Consider the following 25,505-nt stretch of genomic DNA (forward strand, 5'->3'; position numbering starts at 1 on the left):
TGCAGGACACTCTATCCAAGCAGCAGCACTGCTGTGTGCCATGACAGGCTGATGGAAAGATCAAAGTTCTCCCTCACCAACACACTGGCACTTCATAGAGGCAGCTGGAAGAGGAAGGAGAGGGGAGAATACCCGAGGGGCACTACTCTGCGGCTCCACTGCATTCCTCTCGCAAAATCGCAGCGTTCCTGCGGTTACCATGGCAATGCTCCAATCTCGCAACAGTGAACGAAAGGAACTGCAAGCTAGCATTCAGTCACCACCAGACCACCAGGGCTTGCAAGCAATATCCCTCTCCTGAGCCAAAGGTAAGAAGGGAGGGGGATATAAAGTTTAGTAAAATAATAAATAAGTTTGCTTTACTCCCTTCTGCCCGCACACACAATACCCTCTTACACACACCCACACACACACTAGTGCAAACCCTCACACTGCACCCCCTCACACACACACACTGCCCCCAACTCACATACCACAGACTCCTATTCCCACTGCAGCCCCTATCCAAAAATGTAGCTCCTACCCCCACTACAGTCTCTTCCCTTTAAATGCAGCCCCTATTTCCCCACTACTGCCCCTAACCCACACATACTACAGTCCCTAACTCCCTACTACAGTCCCCTACCCCCACTGAATCTCATATCCACACTACAGTCCCTACCCCCCACTACTGCTCCTATCCCCTAATTGCAGCCCCCATCCACCACACTACAGCCTCTTTCTTCAATTGAAGTCACCCCTAAATTCAGCCCCGAACCCCTCAATAATTTCCAAACCACCCAATTACAGCCCATACCGTCCACTACATCTTCTTACCATCCTACTACAGCCCCATCGAGCAGCCCCTAGCCACCTACTACAGCCCCTAATAACTCAATTAAAGCCCCTATCACCCCACTACAGCCTACTACTAGTGCTCCTCCTGGGATTAGGTTCTGGATATGCCCTGCCACTGATAAATTATTTGGGCACAAATATGGCACTAATAAGCTATTTGGCCACAAAAATGGCATTGTTTAGTTATGTTGAGATAAAGATGGCACTGATTAGCTATTTTGGGACACAGATAGCTATAAGTAGCTGTATGGGGACAGAGATGGCACTGGGAAGCTGGGCCTGGGCCAGTCACTCAAGGGGGCCACCCGCTCTGCCGACCCCTGTGACCGGGGTGTCTGCCGGCAATGTGGTGTGGCCCTGGCCCATGTGGTACTACCACCGGAATCCCATGTTGAGGGGCCCATTATGTGGCCCATTTTGTTATTTAGCACTGAATCTCCCGCCCTCTCCCCCCCCCCCCCCCGCATTGTATTACGCCTGTATACATGACTGCCAGGCTATGCAACCATACACAGCAATCCTGTATAAACAATCAGCATCACTGCAAATTAATTGTTTGCAAATTATGCCATAACTACAGTCAGAGAGCTCACAACAGAGCGGCACAGGGAGCCGCGACAATGCAAACCTCTGAACAATGAATAAATGAATCAAGCGCTGCAAGCCCGCCTTTAAATATAACTACAGCTCATTATACACACACACACACAATGCAACCCCAATATATTTTTTTACTATGAGTTTTAGTGGAGGCCTCATGTTTGAGTTTCGTCTAAGGCCTCACAAAGTCTAGAGCTGCCACTGTCTACAATGAGCAGTAATGTTATGGTTCTTAAAGTGCTGATTCATGAAATCACACCAAGAAGGTGCACTTTATGACCTAAAATTACTACCGCAGGTTACAGCACCAGCTTGTTCCTGTTCACACCCCCTGGTTCACTGACAATCCATTTAAGATTTTTGAGAAAACTTGAGGGTGTCCTGTGCATTAATGCTCCAGTCCCTCACTTGACTTATAAATAATGCAGAAGTTATTAGCAATATTAATTTGTCCAAGTTTGGAAATCATTTATTGGCTCATCATGTCAGCTTATGTCCCAATGCAGTCATAATATGAATTGATATTGTGAATGTGGAAGGTTAACTTCTGCAATGGCAATATGCTGGATGAGGGGTCACGCCACAAGTTCCCAGGGGACCTTAATTTTTTGTCAAAACAAACACTCAAACGATATGACACAGAGCTGTATTGGGTGTCATGGCCATGCTTGCACCATAACTACTACAGTTGTCTTCAATTATCAAACTTAGAACAATATAGCACATGTGGCTATTATCCTGGACACAAGTAGGGACATAAAAAGGCCACAAAACAACTACAATATATCACTGGTTACATGTCTGCAGGAGTCGGAAAAGAGGCAAATAATTTGTGTTCTCCTTTACATTTCCTTATCCTTTTTTTTTTTACAAATTTGAATTTGACAGACTTTATAAAATGTTTACTAAAGCACCATAATAGCCTATGCATTCTGAATTTGGAATGGGGGTTGGGGGGTGGGGAGGGGTGGTGAGAGCTCATATGAACCACAATGCTTTTTTTTTTTTCTCTAAGTGAGAGAAGTCACAGTAAGGAAGGTAATGGTTTATTACCTATACAACAACATTTAAGTCAATTCAAGTCTAACTTAGGAAGAATATACCATATTGTGTAACACAGGGCAATAAGATAAGGAATCAATTGCTTATTCTATAATACTGCTATAGATTGTCAGTTTTAAGTGATGATAAAGCAATTATACATCAGCTACAATCAGATTAAGAGAAAATAAATCACTGTTTTACATTTAAGGAACTCTGACATAGTGGTAGTTTTAGAACAGTATCAATAAAAAAAAAAAATATTGCAGGAACTCCCCTTTAAATCATAGCCACTCTCAATTTATGACATAAAATTCCTCTTTCCCTAATTCATTTAGATTGTGACAATTTGGGGACATAGAATTTTATTTTATACCAATTATTCCTGCTTTGTGTGTTTTGATTTGGGGTGTAAAATAAAATAATACAACAATGTCCCATAACCATCAGATTAGTTATATCCTGTGATCACCTAAGACTGGTTCATGTCTCCCCAACCTCCACCCCTCTCTCAAAAGACTGTGTTCACTAAGTATTAACCCTCTAGCCCGTGCACGTCGCACCTGACCGGGAGCAACCCTGAACTGTCCTAGAACTCTAAAGCGAATTGTGAAGTCGCTGCAGTCAGCTAAAACTTCAACCAGAGAGCTCTCTTGTTGGAGGGTTAACAGGGGGGGTGGCGAGGCGTTGAATGACACCAAGGACTTGGGGGAGGTCCATGTACCCATGGAGAGTGTTGTTTTTAGGAGACCAGGAAACTCTACCCAGCACTCTGTAACTCTGTGACAGATCGAAGGTTAGCTGCGTTGTGCTGAACTTTGGACTTCCACCTAATTCGTGCTATCCACATCCAATGGGTGTGCTTTTTGGACAGAATGGGCGCTCCAGAAAGACCTTTCTGGGGATTTAAGATATGTGGGGATGCTCTGTTATACTGTGTTTGTTTTTGGTGATTTTTTTATTGCGCTCTCTGTATTCGGGAGATAATTAGTTTAACCAATAGCTGACTCAAATATCTCCCAGACACATAGGAGTCTGGCAGGCTTATGTTATACTGAATGGAGACCCCATGCTGGGGGTCTGGGTATATATTCCTGTGCCTTTGCTATAGTACCAGGAATACAGCTTTGTATTCCTGGCACTTACAGTACCCCTTTAATTGTGATTTGTGAAACCCTATGACTTCTCCTTTCCCTTTATGCACTTATATAACCACTATAGTGGCTCGGATCACTTCATCTCAATGAAAATGTCTGGGTACAGTGTCCCTGGCCTCTTAACCCTGCAATGTAAAGCACTGCAGTTTTTCATTGCATGGTTAAATCCTCCTCTAGTGGCTTTCAAACGGAAAGCCACGCAAGGAGCTTCTGTGGCACAGACCGAGCAAAACTCAGGGTAAGTGATGTGGAATTATTAAAAATTACTATTGTACTTGTATTGAATTATTGTACTAACTCCATTTTAACCTTATACTGTGACTTCCTCCTCCATTTTGTCCCCCTAACCTGACTTCTTCAAATCCTCCATTTTGTCCTCATGACTTAACTTGTTCATTTTAAAACTACATTACGTGACTGAACTTCTCAACCCAATTAGTACAGTAGACAAAGACTGTGTTTTCCTGCAAGGACAAATACCAGGAGGTGCTGGTTACTCCTTAAGACTTGCCGGCTACTCCTTAGAATTTGTAAGATAGTATAGTTTGAAGGCCACAGAACACAGTAGTAATGAAATGTTCTATTCATAAGAGACCTTGCACCTGGACATGAAGCCTGATATCATTGACCGTGTAAAATGACGTTTAGGACCCCCTTATCCCCACCCGTGTCCAGAATAATCCCACCTCTGATGGGTGGGCACGGGACTAACCTTTTTATTTTTAAACCAATAGGTAAGACACTAACACCGACACTTAACAATTAATCCAATTGATGGTGTTTATTTGCTGATATTCTAATAATCAATGATGACGCAAAATGCCTCTTAAAAGGGCCTGCGCGCCCGCTTTTTCTTCACTTGCCAATAAACTTTCTCGAAGTTATTTTAACCTGAACCTCGTGTGTCAGACTTAATTACTTCAGCGTATATACGCAATTTAATTTTATTGATTTGGACAGGAACAGATAGACATTTTAACATTTTGGTTTACTTTCAAAAAGTACCATAGCAACTTGGCGCCCAACGTGGGGCATCGGGCTATGTCCGGCCGGTGAGCCGTCCTAAGGAAGACAAGGGTGGACGGAGGAATCCGGGGGGAAGGAAGGGAGACTGATCACCTCCAGGTACACGGTAGAGACTTCTGCAGAGCCACCGGTATGTTCCGGCCCCTTTGATTGACCCGTCCACGTGTCTGTGACTGCTTCCCGGGAGGACATCAAAGACAGGTAATATCTTGCCCGGTGTCCCGTTACTCACTTGTTTACCTGCATTTTAGTCTATCTGTTGCCTGGGTGTGTTTGAATTGTGTTTGAATTGATTGCCTGTTTCCCCATTTTGAGATAAAGGGGGGGTGGACCTGCAGGGGATTTGCCTGGGGTTCTGTCTTGCTTGTTTTCCCCTTTTTGGGATAAAGGGGGGTGGACCTGAGGGGATTTGCCTAGGTCTTCGGTTTGTCTGCTTATCTGTTCGTATTTTGCCCCTTTTTGGGATAAAGGGGGGGTGGACCTGTGGATGTGTTCCTAGGGGTCTTCTGTTGCCTGTTTTACAGTCTAGCTAGCGTTTTGGTAACCCACAGCTTCGGCTGAGGGGAGTCCGGTTTTGGTAACCCACAGCTTCGGCTGAGGGGAGTCCGGTTTTGGTAACCCACAGCTTTGGCTGAGGGGAGTCCGGTTTTGGTAACCCACAGCTTTGGCTGAGGGGAGTCCGGTTTTGGTAACCCACAGCTTTGGCTGAGGGGAGTCCGGTTTTGGTAACCCACAGCTTTGGCTGAGGGGAGTCCGGTTTTGGTAACCCACAGCTTCGGCTGGGGGGAGTCCGGTTTTCTTTGGTAACCACAACCCTGAGTGCTGGGGCTTGTGGAATTCCAGTTTTCTGTTTTATTTGTGAGGGGGACTCTGTTTCCTGGGGGGGATTCAAGTAGGCATTGCTTGTTTTCCGCATCACGTGGTAGTGAGACTTATAAAGTGGGTTTTATAGGGGCACTACGGGAGTGAGGATAGACGTGGCCACATTCTTGTGGGCTGCAGAGTAGAGAGAGGCTGACGGAACTCGGACCGGTGTCAGTTGGTTTCCGTGGCCGCTGGTAGTGAGACTTACGAAAGTCGTTCTCCGAGCGGAGACACTACGGGGTTGAGGGAGGTGACTTTGGAGTAAGCACACGAGTAAAGGAAAGGGATTACTGTTGATTTCATTTGAACTGTGATGCATGCACTGTATTTCAATTGTATTGTTGTCTTGTTTGTCTAATTAGGAGTCTCATGAACTCCTGTGTCTGTCTCTAAGGATTTTTTTCCTTGCCTTTCATCTTTTCTAAACTTCCTATATTATTATACTATCCACTCCCATTTCTCTTGAAAGAGAAGTGATTGGTCACACACTTCTCACCTCGCTCCAATCCGTGTCTACCACCCCGGGTAGGCGGATTCAGTGACTGGTCTACGTTTTGGGAAGACGTACCTGAGAAAGTCCTACGGTTCTCGGGTGGCAGTCGAGCATTGTAGACGTTCTTGTTCCGTTTTCCTTCTCTCTCCCTATATCTAGGACGCTGGTATAGGGGTAAAGGGATTATGGGACAGGATTTAAGCAAGCCCAGTAAGGGCTGGTTAGCATGTGATTTAGTTGAAGACAGAGAAGGTGAGGACATGGTTAGAGGTGTTGAAAAGATTGCGAAAGTATGTAGAATTGCTGTACCGACATGTGGAAGATTGCAACCAGAAAGTTGGCGTAGGTTACTGACAGAAAAGAAAGGCAAGCTTACAGATAATGGTTTATTAAAGACTGCTGAAGCATGGTACAGAGTAGCGAAGGCTATTCAGCTAGAAGGTTGGGTTGAGGAAGAGATAAATCACAAAGGTGTGAAATTGTTTGTGTATCATAATAACTGTGTTACTGGAGTTTACCCTCAGCCAGCGCCCCAAAGTGGCGCCCAGGGGACGTCTATCCCCAAGGTTCAATCAGCAGTAGGTGATAGCCAGCTGACTATGTTCCCCACTCCCAATCCTCCTAACACCCATCCCGTCACCTCCCCTGTCTGCCCGGTCCTGAATTCTGATGGATCTTTCTTTTCCCCCTCCCCGTCTCTAGCATTCCCATCATCCTCATCCATCCCTACGTTACCTGCTGCACCTCCCCCTAAAATTTCACCTGCCATTCCTTCCCTACACTCTCTCTCCGTTAATGATCCCCTCCCCTCTTCCTCCGCCCAACTAACCACCTCCTCCGCCCTTGCCCCGGCTCCTCCCTCTACACCCACCTCTACCAATCCCTCTCCGTTCCCTCCCATCTCCACCCCAGCTCAATACCCCACCTCCTTCCCCTCCCCAGCCTGGCCCTACCCCTTCCCATATCCCATGGCCCTGCCCTATCCCGGATATCCACTCCCCACTCCCCAAGCCACTCCCCAGGTTCCGGTCATGCCCAGTCCGGCACAGTCTGCCCCGGATGTGCCCTCTTCCAACATGGCCGCCACTTCTTCCCTTAACCCTAATGTAGTACCTTCTCCGGCCACCAATATGGCGGCCCCCAGTTCGGCCCTGATGCCGGTAATTCCCGGTGACTACCTATCCCCAGGTTATGACTCGCTAGCCACCCCTGCATCTGGGGCTCGTTCCCAACCACCGATCCTTTCACCTCATTCAGGCCCTGCACCACGCAAAAGAGCCAATATCATAGAATTCGATGATGACGAGATGGACAGGGTGTCCCATGTCTCATCGGAGCTTGCCGCGGGAGCCCCAACTCATCGTTCTATCGATGACCCCTTTGGCCACAAGGGTCGGGGAGAACAGGCCCCTCCTAAATATGTTGCTTTCAATCCCACTCAAGCTAGTGCTCTAATGAAATCACTCCCCGACCCAGAAAAACAGCCCATGCCCTTCTACCGAGGGGTAGTTCAAATTCAAAAGACTTATTCCGCCGCATGGCGTGATCTACTGAGTATTTGTGCTATTAAAGCAGGGGATGCATATTGGCCGAGCATGGCCCGACACCTCAGTACTGATCTACTCAGCAGTGATGTTGATTACCCCTCTGGAGTAACTTTTTGCACTCAACTAAGAGAATGGGCTAAGGACAAACTTGCGGATCAGGCTGCTGGCCTTACTGATGTTATCCAAGAAAAAGGAGAATCAGTGGAAAGGTTTCATGCAAGACTGTACCAAATGTTCACAGATTTGGGGTTTGATCTCACTGACAAGATTCATTCACAAATGTTGTCCGGTGCGTTTGTCCAAGGTGTTAAAGACCCAATACGCAAGGGAATCATTGCTGCACGCCCCGAATATAAGGTTGTTCCCCTAGATACTTTACTCCTAGTTGCTAGGGGCCTAGAGTCTGCCCAGACCCTTAGAAGGCCAAATTCTGCTCCCCTCATGGTGGCACGCACTACCCCTATTCCCAAGGGTACCAGACCAGAGGAAGGTGTTTGTTTTAATTGCAAGGTCAAAGGGCATTTTAAAAGTGATTGCCCGGAACCCAAGAGAGAGCCAAGAAAGCCACACAGGCCTGCCCCGGCCCCTAAGGCTGAGAAGGAGGTTCCAATAATTGAGGAACCAGATGACTAGGAAACTGGCAAGCCTGTGTCATTAACCCCTGTTATGGCAGTGTCTACAGGGGATAAGGGGGGGCCACTTGCTACAGTAACTCTGCCTATTGAAGGCCACCCTACCACATTTCTTGTTGACACAGGTGCAGCCCGTAGCGTTCTAAGAGAACAAGACCTGCCAGACCCATCTTTCCTGTCCAATATTGATGTCTCTTGTGTTGGAGTGGATGGTCAGCCAAGACACAGCCCTTTAACAACTCCACTACGAGTTGGCTCTAGCCTGCTTGCTCGTTTTGTGGTATCCTCCACTTGCCCAATTAACCTGTTAGGTGCTGATGTTCTCTCCCGCCTGCAGGCATCCATCACCTTCACCCCAGATGGGCAAATAGAAATGACTACACCCCTATCTGAACCAGACACCTCAGCCTTGTGCTCCTTGCCTCTGATGCTGCATTTAGATAAGCCCCGTGAGGAAGCGGCAGAATTAAGGTCCAATTTCCCAGAGGAATTAAAAACACAGGTGCCCGCCAAGTTATGGTCCTCAGGCCCAGAGGACATAGGTCACCTAAATGTTCCCCCTGTGGTGGTAAAGCTTATTCCAGGAGCTAAGTTACCAAGAAAACCACAATATCCGTTGAAACCAGCCCAGTCTGCTGCTATTTCTGTCCACATCAAGGCACTCTTGGAGAAGGGTGCCCTGGTGAAATGTAAATCTGAATGCAACACCCCATTGTTTCCTGTGAAAAAGAAAACTCCAAAGGGTGAGCCAGAGAAGTACAGGATGGTTCAGGATCTCCGTGCTGTCAATGAAGCTACCGTCCTGGACACCCCTCTTGTACCAAATCCCCATACTCTGCTCTCCGGAGTCCCACCATCTGCCAAATTCTTCACAGTTATTGACCTGGCCAATGCCTTTTTCAGTGTTCCACTGGACCCATCCTGCCAATACCTGTTTGCCTTCACCCATGAGATGCAACAGTATACCTGGACTGTCATGCCCCAAGGGGCACAAAATTCTCCAAGTCAATTTGCAAAGGCCATGGGTACCATCCTTGACCCATGGCAAACTGAGCACCCAGAAGTTGTCCTGCTTCAGTATGTGGATGATCTACTGCTGTGTGGAGATGATTCTCCCACTACTGAAAGGTGTTCAATCAGCCTTCTTTCCTATTTGGCAGAACAGGGATGCAAAGCTTCACTCATCAAGCTACAATTCTGTCAATCTTCGGTGATCTTCCTTGGACATTGCCTATCTCAAGGTACCAGACATCTTACTCGGGACCGGGTAAGGGCTGTTCTGGACATTCCACCTCCAAGGACTTCAAAGTCTCTTCATGCCTTCCTAGGCCTCATTTCCTACTGCAGAGCATGGATCCCAGAAGCCTCTCTGCTTATGCAACCTCTCTATGATGCTCTTAAGTCTGACCCGTTCTGTCTGACCAATGAAGCCCTGGCCAATTTCGATGCTTTAAAACGTGCCATTGCTTCTGCTCCTGCCTTGGGCCTACCTGACTACTCCAAACCCTTTAAATTATTTGTCTCTGAAAGACAAGGCCACGCAACAGGAGTTCTCACCCAAACGAACGACTTAAGAGGCCGCCAGAGGCCTATTGGATATTTCTCATGTCAACTAGACATTGTGGCCAGAGGGACTCCTTCCTGTCTCAGGGCTGTTTTTGCCGCAAGAAAGCTCATTGAAAGAACCTCAGACCTGGTCCTTGGCCACCCTCTGGTTGTTTTGGCCCCTCATGACATTTCTGCTATTATCAACCAAGTCCAGCTCAAGCACGTGTCTCCAGCCAGACACCTGCGCCTACAGTGTCATCTTCTTTTGCCTGACAACATTTCCATCCAAAGATGTCAAGTGCTTAATCCGTCCACTCTTCTTCCACTCCCTGAGGGGGGTATCTATTATGGATTTATCACAGATGAAACCTACATCTACCTGCTCTGTGGATGTATCAAGAAAGTCATGCATCCACATTTGTCATTTCATGAAGATGAGACACCTCTTTGTGAAGGCCCGGATTACGCCTTCTGTACCATGTGGTACAAGCCAAATATTACTCCCGAACCTTGCTATGAAGATGAGCTTTACCACTGGACCGATGTAAAGCTCACTGCACAAGACTTTTATTGTGACTCTGAAGGTAATAGCATGGTCTTGGTCCAGCTACCTCAACAACTTAACTACCTCTACCGCCATTGGGATACCGCTATCCCACATATTCCTGTTACCAAGTTGAAGACAAGGTCATGGAATGATCTTGGGCCCATGGCAAAACTATGGGCCACCATGAATGAAGAACAGCTACAGGAAAATGGTATTGCCAAATACCCAACAACTGACCTTCTGGAAGCATGGCCACGCCATTTCCTGGAAAAGGAATTTCGAGACCTGGTCATAAAGAATGATTATGACCCAGAAACACCTCATGACTGTTTTGAACAGATGAAAATGGAAACAGTGCACTTACCAACTGTGCATGAGAATCCATTACCAGATCCGGATTTTACCCTGTTTGTGGATGGATCAAGATATGCCGATGAAGGAGGAACATACCACACAGGATATGCCGTAACCACAACAGACGAAGTCATCAAATCATCATCCTTACCGCCAGCAATGTCTGCACAAGAAGCTGAATTACAGGCTCTGACTTCAGCATGCAAAATTTCCGAAGGAAAACGTGCCAACATCTATACAGATTCAAGATATGCTCTGGGTGTGGCACATGACTTCGGCCTAATCTGGAAGACAAGAGGATTTCTTACCACCGCCGGTACACCAGTCAAACACAGCACTGCAATTAAGGAGCTAATGGATGCCCTCCTACTTCCCGAAGAAGTGGCCGTTTTGAAAGTTAAGGCCCATGGGAAATTGGATACAGATGAAGCAAAGGGCAACCATTTGGCTGATCAGGCTGCTAAGTTAGCGGCCAGGGATCTGCAGGAAGTGGATGAAGAAGTGTCCAGACAAGAACAAGAAGAAGTCCCTATTTTTGCTCTGCAAACTCTTCCTACTGATTTGCGAATTTTACAAGAACAGCAAGCTGCAGTCACTCCTGAAGAAATCCAGAAATGGAAAAAGAAAGGAGCTGTCCAAAAGGACGGAATATATTACAACAACTTCAAATTTTGTCTTCCCAGAAATTTGTATCCAGCAGTTGTCCAATGGGCACATGGGCCTGCACACCTGTCAAAAGAATTGATGGCCGCCCTCATACAGAAGTATTATGAAGCACCTGGAATCACAACATTGATCAATAGCTTCTGCAAGGCCTGTGTCATTTGTGCAAAATGCAATCCAGGAAGACCAGTTAAAGTACCTGCGAAACACCTGGCAAAGCCCATGTACCCCTTCCAGCGGATTCAAATTGACCACATCCAAATGCCCAAGAGTGGGCCCCATGAATATGCACTAGTAATAGTGGACATGTTCTCAGGCTGGCCAGAAGCCTACCCAGTGGCCAATATAACTGCAAAAACAACCGCAAGACGCCTACTTACAGATATTGTATGTAGATTCGGACTCCCAGAAGTCATTGAGAGTGATCAAGGCCCAGCCTTTACAGCAACTGTGACTAAAGAAATTTGGACTGCCCTGGGGGTGACTCTAGCCTTCCATACCCCTTACCACCCACAAAGTAGTGGTAAAGTGGAGCGCATGAATGGCACTCTAAAAACCAGAATGTTAAAAATGTCACAAGAAACAAAGATGCCCTGGCCAGAAAGCCTACCAATAGCTTTATTTAGTGTTAGGCACACACCTAGAGGGAAGCATTCACTGTCCCCATATGAGGTTCTATTTGGGACAGCACCCAGGCTAGGTTGTTATTATCCGCAGCAGTTGCAACTCCAATCAGATGTTTTAGTAGACTATGTAACTGAACTTGCAAGTGTCCTAAACAAAATACATGCCCAAGTTTTCTCTTCAATTCCAGATCCCGAATTGGATACAGGTTCCCATAACCTACTTCCCGGAGATTGGGTCCTGGTCAAGAAGTTTGTGCGGAAAAATACCCTAGAACCAAGATTTGACGGTCCATTCCAAGTTCTCCTGATTACCGCAACCTCCGTCAAATTGGCCGGTAGGCCAAATTGGGTCCACGCTTCCCACTGCAAGAAATCTCCTGCCCCAGAGGAAGCGAATATCGCACAAACATGTATCTCTGGTACATCTCCTCCTTAATTAGCCTTATGAAGGCCCAGCAAGTAGCCATTACCAAAGACACTAGTGGGTACACTTTCTGGTATAATTCATCGTGCACCCAGGTGGCTACCTATACCTTTGACTACTGTGATATTGTAGAATGCCCATTTCCCACACCACAAATCCAGAGCATCTATAGAGATATCCCTCATTCGAAAGACCCATATGTTTGTGTAGTTGACAGGCAATGGGGGCACAATTGTGACCATTGGGGGGCGGCGGGATGGAATGCCGGGCCTGCCTGGGGTTACAAACCAAAAAGTGCCGTATCTAAAGTAGATGATCATGGTAGATCCCTCCTCCAGAGAATGACTTTGAGAAAGCCCGGGGGGAGTACACCAATGAAACTAATCCTTAACATTGAGCATCCAAGCCCAACAGATGCAGACCAGTATGTGATGGGAATGTATTGGAAAAAGGGTTCCTATAAAAAGTTAGGGCATTTCTATCTCAAAGATATGTGCAACTCTTCTGAGTGGCAAGGGGCCACCCATATGGTCCCTAACCCATTAAAACCTCATATCCAGACCTTTCAAGACATGATGGCCATTGCTAACCCCACTTTTGAAGATACCATGGCCGCTGAAACAGGTTTTAATGATGTAAATTTATGGTTAGAATGGATGAAATATAATGCTAATAAGCATAATAGAACTGCATGTTATGTGTGTGGCGGTGCCCGGCCTCACCTGGGTACCGTACCTTTAATCCTACCCGTAGATATAGAAGAATGTGTTTTAAGCCTTTTTGCCTATCACTATAATTTTAACAGGTCCATATGTATTGCATGGACAAAGGAGTATCCTCTCCTAACCCAGGATGTCAAACCCCCTGATGGTATTACCGTATATAAAGGTAATTACACTTGCTATGCCATGTACGATGGTATTGGTAAATTTGTAGGTAACTTTTCCAAAGGTTATTGTGCTACATACAGAACTGTCCCTGTACGTTTACTGCAGCATCACACTAGGTCATTAGGAGATATTTACTGGTTGTGTGGGGATTTACAGTTAAGATCCAGAATGGACACGGCGTGGTGGGGGGAGTGTACGTTGACTAAAGCCATTATGCCTATACACATTATCTCTGACACACACCTCAACACCCATGGGCCCAGCCACACTAAGGTTAAACGTGAAGCCCCAGTAAAAGGAAGTTTTGACCCTCACATTTACATTGATGCCATTGGGGTGCCTAGGGGGGTACCCAATGAGTTTAAAGCAAGAGATGAGGTTGCTGCAGGATTTGAGTCAATTTTTACCATAGTTACCGCAAACAAGAATTTAAATTGGATAAATTACATTTATTATAACCAACAGCGTTTTGTTAATTACACCAGAGACGCCCTCCAGGGGTTGGCCGAACAGTTGCAGGCCACATCCCAAATGACTTTCCAGAATAGAATGGCCCTAGATATGATCTTAGCCGAAAAAGGAGGGGTTTGTAAAATTTTGCCCGACACCATGACATGTTGTACCTACATCCCAGAAAACACAGGCCCTAATGGTAAAGTTACATTAGCCATAGAAAAATTAAATGATCTGTCTGAAGAGTTAAAAAGGAATTCTGGGATAAAAGATCCTTGGGAAAGATGGTTTGGTTGGATGACAGGATGGCAAAAGGCTTTAATGCAGATTGGTATGGCTATACTAATTTTTCTTTTTATTTTTGCTCTTCTCTTTTGTTGTGTCCTCCCATGTCTGAGAAAATCCCTCATGAAGACTGTTGACCAAGCGGCACCCACTTTCACCCATCTCGAAGTTGATGACCAAGAATCCCAAGACATCAATTCACCCTGTCTGCCGCTGCAAACATTCCCCTTTGTTGATAAAGTGCAGGAATTCTAGGAAGGGACTAGCTTAGGGACAGCATCTGTCAGTGAATGGTAAAGGCCCCGTGTTGGAGAAGTGGTGGATTAGCTGCCATGGGATACCCATGGGTGTGAAGTGTTCGAGAGCCATACTGACGGATGAGTTAGCCTATCAGGGTCAGATCTAGGGACAGACTTGCACTTTGCATTAACACCTAGCTAGCGGCCATGGGGGTTTCTGTGCCTTTGGGTTAACACGTCTTCTGATACTAACATAATAAAGTTTTTATCTCTTAGAATCTAACATTTCATAGGGGGGACTGATGTGGAATTATTAAAAATTACTATTGTACTTGTATTGAATTATTGTACTAACTCCATTTTAACCTTATACTGTGACTTCCTCCTCCATTTTGTCCCCCTAACCTGACTTCTTCAAATCCTCCATTTTGTCCTCATGACTTAACTTGTTCATTTTAAAACTACATTACGTGACTGAACTTCTCAACCCAATTAGTACAGTAGACAAAGACTGTGTTTTCCTGCAAGGACAAATACCAGGAGGTGCTGGTTACTCCTTAAGACTTGCCGGCTACTCCTTAGAATTTGTAAGATAGTATAGTTTGAAGGCCACAGAACACAGTAGTAATGAAATGTTCTATTCATAAGAGACCTTGCACCTGGACATGAAGCCTGATATCATTGACCGTGTAAAATGACGTTTAGGACCCCCTTATCCCCACCCGTGTCCAGAATAATCCCACCTCTGATGGGTGGGCACGGGACTAACCTTTTTATTTTTAAACCAATAGGTAAGACACTAACACCGACACTTAACAATTAATCCAATTGATGGTGTTTATTTGCTGATATTCTAATAATCAATGATGACGCAAAATGCCTCTTAAAAGGGCCTGCGCGCCCGCTTTTTCTTCACTTGCCAATAAACTTTCTCGAAGTTATTTTAACCTGAACCTCGTGTGTCAGACTTAATTACTTCAGCGTATATACGCAATTTAATTTTATTGATTTGGACAGGAACAGATAGACATTTTAACATTTTGGTTTACTTTCAAAAAGTACCATAGCATAAGTAAAACTTTTATTCATGGAAAAAGCAAAGTCATCCGCTACGCAAGGAGGTGTGTGAGTAAATTATTATTTATAAAGCGTCGACAAATTCCGCAGCGCTGTACAATAGGTGGGACTAACAGACACATATTTTTAACCAGACTAGTTGGACACACAGGAACAGAGGGTTTGAGGGCCCTGCTCAATGAGCTTACATGCTAGAGGGAGTGGGGTATAGTTTAGGATACTACTATTTTATTCTATTTTGTATTCTATTTCGGTCTCGTCACTCAAAATTACAATGTGCCACAAGCTGTGAAGAGTGTCAAGGTGTTGTAGGGCATTTTGTAACCAGGCGTTTTTGTGGCATTGGGGCAGTAAAGGCTTCTTTTTGGCAACTCGATCATGCAGCTCAGTTTTGTCTAAGTATCGTCGTATTGTGCTCCTTAAAACAACCACACCATCTTTTTCCAGAGTAGCCTGATGTTACCTGTAGGTTTTTCTTTGTATCCCGAACAATTCGTCTGGCAGTTCTGGCTGAAATCTTTCTTGGTCTACCTGATCTTGGCTTGGTACCAAGAGATCACAACATTTTCCACTTCTTAAAGGGACACTATAGTCACCTGAACAACTTTAGCTTAATGAAGCAGTTTAGGCGTATAGAACATGCCCCTGCAGCCTCACTGCTCAATCCTCTGCCATTTAGGAGTTAAATCCCTTTGTTTATGAACTCTAGTCACACCTCCCTGCATGTGACTTGCACAGCCTTCCATAAACACTTCCTGTGAAGAGAGCCCTATTTAGGCTTTCTTTATTGCAAGTTCTGTTTAATTAAGATTTTCTTATCCCCTGCTATGTTAATAGCTTGCTAGAACCTGCAAGAGCCTCCTGTATGTGATTTAAGTTCAATTTAGAGATTGAGATACAATTATTTAAGGTAAATTACATCTGTTTAAAAGTGAAACCAGTTTTTTTTTTCCGAACACCGCTGAGACCTCCAGAGCTCCGTAACTACCGAACGGAGGGACCTAACACCACCCCATTCGGTAGAAACCAAGTACCGAACGAGGGAAATGTAATGCAGGGGAATTTAGGTCTGGATGGCTAAGAATATTGTGTATTTCATCTGCCGAACGGAGACCGACCGCAGGGCCCAAACGTATGGAACCCTTTTCGGCTACCACCTCGTGTGCGGTCGGTCAAACTACACCCTCCACCTAACTACCGAACCCCTGGTCCGATCTGGGTGAATTTTGGATATATTGTTCACCCAGATCAGGGCTACCTAGTGGTACCCTAATATTCATGTTATGTGTTGGTTTAGGGGTATATCCATATTTGGGGTAAAACACTGTGTATGGGGATTATGAGTCACCCAGAGGGGAGGAGATGTGTGGGAGGTAACATTTACAGTATTGGTTACTGTCCTAATTGATGTAAACCCCTCCCTTGCATGGGAGCATGCTTTATAAGGAACCCTGGAATAAAGATTGTCAGTTCTGCTCCTGAAACTGTGTGTCGTCCAGTTATTGGGATTGCTGTGGGGATACTGCTGTGTTATTTTGCCTGCTGGAAACTCTGCCTATGGATTTACTATTGCCTTGTTCCTGAGCCTCCCTGGGATCTTTAGTGGAGAATAGCTGTGGGATATCAGCTCTCCGCTACATTGGTTGGCAGCGCTGGGATCCAGACTCACAAGGGAACAAGGATTAATGGAATACGGATGGAAAGTGACTATGCTAAGCTTAAAAGAACCACGCTAAAGGACTTACTGGAAGCAAGAGGGATTGCAGCAAGCAACAAAAAGAAAGCAACCCTCATTGCAGAAGTCATGGCAGAATATCAAACCGAGGGCAGGGCAATCCCTGAACAGAAAAACACATCGGATGAGTCAGGACAAGAAGAATTTTAAAGGCAAGTGCAATGTAGACTGGCCTTTTATGGAGGAAATGCAACGCCAGACATTATTTCCAGGACTATGACCGAGGTGCAGGAATTTATGTTGCGCCAAAGGCCACAACCATCCACAGTAAGGGACACAGCAAATACCAACAGTACAGAGGGTAAGACAAAAATTCCTTACCAAGCTTTTAAAAACAATGTGGAGGCGGAGGAAGACATAGATGCTTTCCTCCAAGATTTTGAAAGACTGTGTGCCTTGCATAAGATCAGTACTGAGGATTGGGTACCACTACCTATTTTGGCTGTGCGGTTGTCTGGGAGGGCAGCAGAGGCTTATAGAACTGTACCAGATGAGGAGATCCGGAACTACAGCCGAGTAAAGGAGATTATATTGGCCCGGTATGCCATAACACCAGAGGCATACCGAAGGCGGATTCGAGAGTTGAAAAAAGCAGATAAAGACTCACATGCCGAGTGGGCTTGTAGGTTGCAGCAGGCGGCCCTTGGATGGGTGCAAGCCAGCAAGGCCCGATCCATGGAAGATGTGATACAAATGTTGCTCATGGAACAATTCTATGATGGGGTAACAACTGATGTACAGGAGTGAGTAAGAGACCGCAACCCTGCATCCCTCACAGAGGCTGCTAGGAAGGCGGATGAGTACCTGGATGCGCGCAGGTCACAGAAACCGGTAGCCCCAAAAGTAACGATGAAATCCTTTGGGGGGGACAAACTACCCTCCTGTACCACCCCGACAGCTACCACCACCACCGCCTGCTGTACAACCACGTTTCCGTCAACCTAGCTCCGGGCCCTGTCATCACTGCCAGAAGTGGGGGCATTACAAAAGAGAATGCCCACAACTCCGAGACCGATCCTCTTGGATCCGACCAGGGCCACCACCACCACCGAGAGCCGCTGCCCATCATTACCAGGGGGAGCCACCAGTTGCTTATGGCTCCGCAGTTCCTGTCACCACCATAGAACAGTGGGAGGTACACGAAGCTAACCCACTACAAGCCCATGCCGATAATCGCCAGCACCACAGACAGACGGTATACCTGGAGGGAAAAGCAGTACAGGGGCTCCGAGACTCTGGTGCCACTATAACCGTGGTCAAAAGCCACTTGGTCGCTGACAAGGCTAACCGGACTATAGCAGTCAGGGTTGCTGGGGGAGCCGTCTACCGGCTGGACAGTGCGAATGTCCATTTACACTGGGGAGCGGGGTCAGGGAATGTGGAAGTGGGGTTGATGCCCCAGTTACCCGCAGAGGTGGTACTGGGAAACGATTTGGGAAAGCTCACATCGGCTTTTGAGCCAAAAACCACAACCACTGAGGAAGCACACCCACTGGTCACCAGGCAACAGGCCCGCACCCAGGACTACAACACACTGCCGGAGGTCCAGGTAAGAGAACCTTCCCCTTCCCTAGACTGTGTCCCCTGGTCCCCCCCTGACGAATTTGCGGCAGAGGTGATAACTGACCCTACCTTGCAAGTGTATAGAGATAAAGTCACCTCTGACCACCCTGGGGCAGAGGGGGAAAGATTTGTATGGGAGGGACAGCTGTTATACCAGGAGTCAGACAAGCAAGTAGCTGGGTCAGACCCGATTGTGTTAAGACAATTAGTGGTACCACAGAGGTACCGAGCCGAATTGCTGCGGATAGCACACGACATTCCGCTATCCGGGCATTTGGGTGTTAGTCGGACCAGATACCGACTGACCCAAAATTTATTTTGGCCGGGGGTTAGTCAGTAAGTACGGAAATATTGTAATACCTGTGACACGTGCCAGAGGGTGGGGAAGAGGGGAGACCGGCGGAAAGCAAAACTGCATCCGCTACCGATAATTGAGGAACCCTTCCACCGAATAGCGGTAGATATCATAGGCCCCCTCCAGAAACCTAGCCATTCCGGCAAGAGGTACATCCTCACGGTGGTAAACTACGCTACCAGATATCCCGAGGCAGTGGCCCTGACAAATATCCACGCCGAGACAGTGGCCGAGGCCCTGATGCAGATCTTCTCCCGGGTAGGGTTACCTAGGGAGATCATCTCGGATCAGGGTACTCAGTTTACTGCAGAGGTCACCCAACAACTCTGGAGGCTGTGTAATGTTAAGTCCATTATTAGTGCCCCATACCACCCCCAGACCAACGGGCTCTGTGAAAGGTTCAATGGCAACTTAAAGCAAATGCTCCGAACCTTAGCTGAGACCCATAGGGATTGGGAGCGATTCCTGCCGCACCTCCTCTTTGCTTACAGGGAGGTGCCTCAGGAATCAACAGGGTTTTCCCCATTTGAGTTATTATTTGGGAGGAGGGTAAGAGGACCCCTAGATCTCATCCGAGAACATTGGGAGGGAGACCGGAGTGCAGACGGTACCCCCATTATACCATATGTGTTGGCCCTTCGGGACCGACTGGAGGCCCTAACTAAGACAGTAGGAGAAAACCTCCAGGCGGCCCAGACGCGTCAGCGTACGTGGTATGATCGGGGCGCCAGGGACCGTAGCTTCCAGGTGGGACAGAAAGTTTTAAATTTTAAAACCTGTCCGACATGATAAGCTGCAGGCCGCCTGGCAAGGCCCTTATAAAGTCGTGGAACAGAGATGTGACACCACTTATATAATTGGCCCCTGCACAGGGACTGGAGGGCGACGCATGCTCCATGTGAACATGCTAAAGCCCTACCGGGAACGTTCAGAGGAGGTGACAGCAATTTGTGCACCCACCTCCGACGAGTGTGACAGCCTTCCCCTTCCCGACCTGCTGGGGGACGGGAGGCTGTCTGGGGATTTAGGAGAAGTTGCACTGGGAGACCGGCTGAGTCCACAGGAGCGTATCGAGGTACAGCAGATGTTGCGAGAGAAGCAAGAAACTTTCTCTAACGTACCTGGATACACTCCTCTGGCCACCCACCGGGTGGAAACCCCAGGGCAACTTCCCATGCGTCAGACCCCGTACCGCATCCCTGAAGCGGTACGGGAGAATATGCGCAAGGAGATTGAGGAGATGATTCAGCTAGGGGTGATTGAACCCTCGGATAGCCCCTGGGCGTCTCCAGTGGTCCTCGTACCAAAACGGGACGTACGACCCGTTTTTGCGTGGATTACAGGAGATTGAATGAGAAGACAGTATCCGACGCATACCTTATGCCTAGGATAGATGAGCTGCTAGACCGGATGGCCAGAGGTCAATACCTTACCACTATTGATCTGTGTAAAGGATATTGGCAAATCCCATTGGCCCCGGATGCCATCCCTAAGTCCGCCTTTGTCACCCCATTCGGCTTGTACCAATTCAAGGTCATGCCGTTTGGGATGAAAAACGCGCCGGCTACCTTCCAGCGGATGGTGGACCGCCTTCTAGATGGATTCCAAGACTATACCTGCGCATATCTCGATGATATTGCCATATTTAGCAATACCTGGCAGGAGCACTTGGCCCATATAGGAGCGGTTCTAGACAGGATCAGGGAAGCCGGTTTGACCTTGAAACCAGCTAAATGTAGCATTGGGATGGCCGAGGTACAGTACCTGGGTCATCGAGTGGGCTGTGGCAAGCAGAAGCCGGAACCGGACAAAGTAGAGGCTGTAGCTCAGTGGCCTACACCTAAGACTAAAACCCAGGTATTGGCGTTCCTAGGGACAACAGCAGGGTACTACAGGAAGTTTGTCCCCAATTATAGTGCCCTGGCCAAACCCCTCACTGACCTGACCCGTAAAAACCTTCCCCGCCAAGTAACCTGGACCCCGGAGTGTGAGCAGGCATTCCAATACTTGAAAAATGCTCTTGTTAATGCCCCTGTCTTGGCCGCTCCCAATCCAACTAAACGTTTTCTTGTACACACAGACGCTTCTATGTTTGGATTGGGGGCAGTACTGAGCCAAGTCGGGGCCGATGGCGGAGAACATCCAGTGGCTTACATCAGTCGCAAACTATTACCCAGAGAAGTAAGCTACGCCGCCATCGAGAAGGAATGCCTGGCTGTGGTGTGGGCCTTGAAGAAGTTGCAACCGTATTTATATGGACAGGCTTTTTCCCTGCTCACGGATCACAACCCGTTAGTCTGGCTGAACCGGGTGGCTGGGGACAATGCCAGGCTGCTGCGCTGGAGTTTGGCGCTGCAGCCTTTTGACTTTAACATTCAGTACCGCCCGGGTAAGCAAAATGGAAACGCTGACGGGTTGTCAAGACAAACTGATCTGGAGAAATGATCCGTGAGCACCCCGGACATCCCTAAGCCGATCCGTGTGGGATCAGACTGTGTATGCCGGCTTGTGGGCAAGGGGGAGCAGTGTAGCGGGATGCAGTAAGCCTGTCCTGTAATTTACCTGTGTAACTATATTCGTGCTGTGTATTCCTGTCTTTATGTATAATTTCATATGTGGGTTCGGTAGTTCCATGAGAATTAAACTACCGAACCATTAGACCACCCCAGTGAGAAGTGTGCACCTCGTTAAGCGTTCACACTTCTCACAGAAACCGCAACTTAGGTCTTTATTGCTGATGCCTGGGTGGCCGCTGTTCGGTATACGAACCACGTGCGGCGGCCATCTTACGCATCAAAATCTCAGCGGTGTTTGGTCGTCGAGTGTCTGGAACTCAAATCGGACACTCAAACAACCGGACACCGCTGAGACCTCCAGAGCTCCGTAACTACCGAACGGAGGGACCTAACACCACCCCATTCGGTAGAAACCAAGTACCGAACGAGGGAAATGTAATGCAGGGGAATTTAGGTCTGGATGGCTAAGAATATTGTGTATTTCATCTGCCGCAGGGCCCAAACGTTAGGAACGCTTTTCGGCTACCACCTCGTGTGCGGTCGGTCAAACTACACCCTCCACCTAACTACCGAACCCCTGGTCCGATCTGGGTGAATTTTGGATATATTGTTCACCCAGATCAGGGCTACCTAGTGGTACCCTAATATTCATGTTATGTGTTGGTTTAGGGGTACATCCATATTTGGGGTAAAACACTGTGTAAGTTAAGGGGATTATGAGTCACCCAGAGGGGAGGAGATGTGTGGGAGGTAACATTTACAGTATTGGTTACTGCCCTAATTGATGTAAACCCCTCCCTTACATGGGAGCATGCTTTATAAGGAACCCTGGAATAAAGATTGTCAGTTCTGCTCCTGAAACTGTGTGTCGTCCAGTTATTGGGATTGCTGTGGGGATACTGCTGTGTTATTTTGCCTGCTGGAAACTCTGCCTATGGATTTACTATTGCCTTGTTCCTGAGCCTCCCTGGGATCTTTAGTGGAGAATAGCTGTGGGATATCAGCTCTCCGCTACAATGATCACTATCCTTCAACAAAATATATATATTTTTTGCATGATCATCACAATTTCTGCCAGGGTATGCAAACTTTTGAGAACTGTACCACCTGCGCAGCCGCTGACCTTTAAGAGCCTGACCGGGGATCTGCAGTCGTCGGGTGCTGCGGCCTGATGGCAGTGGGCCCCTTTAATGTTTGCACAGAGTGCTGGGAGAAAGTGATTATCTGTCACTTCCTCCTAACCTGCAGACCGTGCGTGCTGGGGGACAACAAGGAGGCACAGAGAAGGAGGAGGGAGCTCTGCGGGCTGTCAGCTGCAGACTCACATCATCACTTCCTCCTAACCTGCAGACCGTGCGTGCTGGGGGACAACAAGGAGGCACAGAGAAGGAGGAGGGAGCTCTGCGGGCTGTCAGCTGCAGACTCACATCATCGGCAGCAAGCCCCAGGAAGTCACCTCCCTGCACTACAAGGTATAGAAGCAGGGGGTGATTAACAATATGGAAACTTAAATCTGTGTGTGTGCCAATGTATGTGTTTAGGTATGTGTGTGTATATCTCTGTGTGTGTATGTGTAGGTATGTGTGCGCATCTGTGTGTATGCCAACTGTGTATATGTGAGTGTCAATGTGTATCTCTGTGTGTCAGTGTGTATGCGGGTTCCAGTATGTGTATGTATCTGTGCCAGCGTGTGTGCCAGTGAGTCTATGTATGTATGTATCTGTGTGTCTGCCAGTGTGTATGTGTGTGCAAGTGTATGTGCACCAGTGTGTATGTGTACCTGTGTGTGGCAGTGTGTATATGTGTGTGTGTGTGTGTGTGTGTATATATGTGTGCCAATGTGTGTGGGTATGTGCATCTTTGTGTGTGCGACAGTGTGTATGTAGCTGTGCTATTGTGTCTGTGTGTATCTGTGTGTAGTAGTGTGTGCCATTGTGTATGTGTGTGCATCTGTGTGTAGTAGTGTGTATATGTCAGTGTCGATGTGTATGTGTGTGTGCCAGTGTGTATGTATAAGTATGTGTATCTGTGTTGGTTTATGTCTGTATGTGTGCCAGAGTGTGTCTGTGTAGGTATAACTTTGTATCTGTGTGTGTGTGTGTGTCTGTAGGTGTGCCACATGCTTACATCGCTGCGGAATATGTCAGCATTAGGGGGTCAAAAATAATTTCATGCACCAAAGCCCTATCTGCAATAGCTCTGCCACTGAGTCACATACTGTATAAAAAAAAATATATTTTTTTTAAATAACAACTGTTCTGCCACTGTAATCCTACAACTGACATAATTCATCAGAAGGTGTTTTAGGTCTAAATAAAGGTAAATTACAGATAGAAAGTTGGTATAAACAATTCAAAGAGGAATAACCCCTTACATGACTAAATTGTAAACCTTCCTTTAAAAAGAATTGTTTTAAAATGTGTTGACCACTCTAATACTGAAAACATTAGCCTATTTCAGATTCTTTTTACCTTGGTTTGTAATATATGATTTGCATGTAGACACAATATATTTCATGTTTCCATTCTGCCGCTATCACTTTTGTTTCACAATTAATTTTTTACTCTTGCTTAACCAAAGAAAACTAACTAAACCATAGGTTGTTTTTTCAATCACGACCAGCTCTTCCCTAAATTTGAGATGATTTGAGTCATGTGTGCCATGAGTCACTATTAGCAATCAGACTCATTACATTATACCATTTGGAGCACTTCTTGTATCATGTTCCTCAAAAGTTCAAACCTTCAACAAAAGTATTGTTCCTCCCAAATCTATACTACTGTCAATATTTTGAGTTGGTATTTGTTTTATCCTGTCATGGTGGAGTTTCTATGACCATGAACTCAGAAACTTATAAAAATAGTACACGCAAAGTGGTGTGACGAAACCAGCGGAAGTGAACTTCACATTCAGACATTTAATACAAAAGAATATTATGCAAATTTGGTGCTAAAATAGAGCATATAGTCATGTTCAATATCCCTACTCTCATATTCCCCTTCACCATAGCCAATGTTCTATATCCCCACATGCCCACACACCATATCCATCTCTATATAATTAGATCCCCATGTCATCAAGGCTTTGGCTGGCAAAGAACTATGATTTTGGCTCAACTGCAGCCAGGACGCAATAGTTCTTCACCACTGCTTTAAAGTGAACTCAACACTCAAGGTTTAACATAAGTCAAGAGAGCTCCAAAAGAAAAAAAAAATGTTTATTATAACGATAAGTGAAATTATTTTTGGTTTTGGGATCTGATGTATGTTTTTTTTACCTGCAGTCTCTCAGTCCAGTGACCTTGAGATTTTTTTTTTTTTTTTTAAACTGTAAAACCCACCCTTCACCATAACCTCTCTGTAGATATTGGTCCTGATTGGGGAAATGTCCCCAGGATACTGGATTCACTACCAGCACATAAGTGTCAGAACATCCTGTACTACCCCTGCAAGCACAATAAAGTACAATGACAGGGAGAAAGAACCGTCTAGGGGAGGGATCACTTGTTCTTTCTCACTCAATCCGGGACTCGGACCCTCTGAGCCACCAGAGTATACTTCTGCTGCTGATGACTGTATTGACAAGCGTAGGAGGGACCATACTTTTAAAGTGCATTAAATTAAAATCTATACATTTGCCAAGTAATGCTCTTTCATTTGATCCCAATTTGTGTTTAGCATAACAGAGAAACTTTAAAGCATTTGCATATTTGCCTAGCCTGACTTGTTATCTACAAAAATTGTGCAGTTATTCTGAATTCCTTGCCACTGTTATATTATGTCTGTTATTAAAGAGCTTGTAATCGCAGTCGTGGCATCACAAACTTGTTTGTACATCTTTGCATGTCAAAAATAAAGAATGTAAAAAAAAAGTGACTGCAGAGTGGGTATAGTGAATACAGAGTGTGTGTACAGTTAATGCACAGTGTGTACAGTAAATGCAGAGAGTGTCTATTGATTACAGAGTGTTTGAAGTGAATGCAGAGGTCACTGTGTTTTGTTTTACATTTGAGTATTTTTAATTTTATTTTTTT

At 46.3% G+C, this 25,505-nt stretch overlaps 1 protein-coding gene across 1 annotated transcript in view; it reads right to left on the reverse strand.

Moving 5' to 3' along the window:
• The window catches only part of WDFY4 (WDFY family member 4), a 344,228-nt gene that overhangs the window by 313,265 nt on the left and 5,458 nt on the right, over positions 1-25,505 (reverse strand). The window lies entirely within an intron of this gene.

This window comes from Pelobates fuscus, chromosome 10 (genome assembly GCF_036172605.1).
Source record: "Pelobates fuscus isolate aPelFus1 chromosome 10, aPelFus1.pri, whole genome shotgun sequence".
Lineage (NCBI taxonomy): Eukaryota > Metazoa > Chordata > Amphibia > Anura > Pelobatidae > Pelobates > Pelobates fuscus.